At 37.3% G+C, this 1,794-nt stretch overlaps 1 pseudogene; it reads left to right on the top strand.

The window, feature by feature from the left end:
* Window positions 1–1,065: 1,065 nt before the first annotated feature.
* On the top strand, window positions 1,066–1,576 carry LOC150048534 (derlin-2 pseudogene; annotated as a pseudogene).
* The last annotated feature ends 218 nt before the right edge of the window (window positions 1,577–1,794 follow it).

The raw sequence follows: 1,794 nt of genomic DNA, 5'->3' as shown, positions 1-1,794 counted from the left end.
CAAAATGGATTCCATGACTGCTATAATGAAAAGGAAAATATATTTTGGCTTTCACACAAAGCACATCATAACACTGTCAACCTCTCCCCAGTCACCAAATGGATTTTTCACAGATAATGAGTCCAATCAAACAAGCTGGAGAAAGTGGAAATGCCTCTAGGCATAAGAATCTGTCTTAACTGGTTCATGAATGTGTATGCCAGATTTGTAAACATTTAATTCAAACAGCTAGCAGGTGATTTTTTTCACTTTCTTGCTTTTCTTATCACTTTAACCATAAAACTCATTCTTCGAATTGATCCTTAGAGATAAAATACCAAATATAGTTAACCTTATTCTTGTTAATGTTTTATACTGGGGGGAAAATGGACTTATTAGAGACACAGATGCAAAAGTTTTATTGAAATAAAAAATTCATTAGTTATAATAGAAATGCTATGTTCTTCCTGTCTTCTTTTTGATTAAAAATTATCTAAGTAATTGTACAAAAATTCAATATGTCAGTTCATAAGTGCAATGTGTCCTGATCAATGACACCCAACTTTCATCATTATCGTCTATTTCTCCCAGCCCACACTCCCCCTAAATTTTCTTAGTTCCATTTCGCTAATGTACATTGAATATGATGATTGTGTTCTCCCATCGTTCTCTCCATTCGCTGAGCCCTCTTCTCTTGATCTCGCCCTACTAATACCTCAAATGTGTTCTTTCTTAAATTGAACTGCACCTCTCTGAAATCAAAGCACGCAATGAGAAGAGAAAACGAATGGAATCATTCCAATAGAGGAACAGGATACACTTTTATTTTATTGGAGATTTATTATAAGATTTAGGTGGGGAGGAGGCCGTGGGAAGATGGCATAGCAGAGCCCCTGCCTGCAGATCCCACACATGAGCCGAGCGTACCCCTCCGCTTGCATTCTCACCACCGCCGCTATGTAGCTGGAACAGATCACACCTTCTCAGTCTTACTTCAACCCTGAATTAACTTTTAAACACTTTCAAATATAGAGGTTAATCACCATTTTTTTTTACTTTTTTGTTGGATTCAATTCTTTATTTAACATGATTTTTCAATATCGTTATTGTCAAATGCTCGAAGAAGGTTCTTTCCGAGGTTAGATGGCAGGCTGTGTATTTATGTTCTTTTTTTGGTGGATTCTTAATGACACTTTTTTGTTTATTTGTGACCTAAGGTTTTTTGTTTGTTTGTTTGTTTGTTTTAGTTCAGGCCTTTGCAAGAAAGCTGGTTTATGTGTGTAGTAGGAGGAAACCATATGTCCGCATGAACTTTTTTTTGGCCTTCTCAATTTCCAGGCCCCCTTTCTTCCCTGGATGCTCAAGGGATTCATCTTGTTGGGGAACTCGATCATTATGGTATTGCAGTTCAACACATACATTTTTTTTCTTGGAAGATGTATTTCCCAACCAGCCTGGTGGCATAAGAATTCTGAAAACACCATCAATTTTGAGCACTATTTTTGATACTCCAGAGGATGATCCAAATTACAATCCACTACCTGAAGATAGGCCAGGCGGCTTTGCCTTAGAGTTTAAAGCATCCGTGTGCCATTGAGACCTAGCTGAGAGGGACTCAGTAAACTACACATTGCAATTCTTTTTTCCTTTGTTGCAAAAGTGTGGACACTTTTGTCAGCTCGACAGATTTTAACTCCAGAAACATTTTATGAAATGGTACATAGTCTATTCTGGAAGACATTTCCAGCAGTTTACCAGTGCTTCCTTATTTTGCTGATACTGAAAGAGTAATCTCTTGGAGCCAAAAAACTGGAG

This window comes from Megascapheus bottae, chromosome 21 (genome assembly GCF_031878675.1).
Source record: "Megascapheus bottae isolate mThoBot1 chromosome 21, mThoBot2.hap1, whole genome shotgun sequence".
Classification (NCBI taxonomy): Eukaryota; Metazoa; Chordata; class Mammalia; order Rodentia; family Geomyidae; genus Megascapheus; species Megascapheus bottae.
The sequence above is the reverse complement of the archived record's forward strand: the minus strand, read 5'-3'. Positions and strand labels throughout refer to the sequence as shown.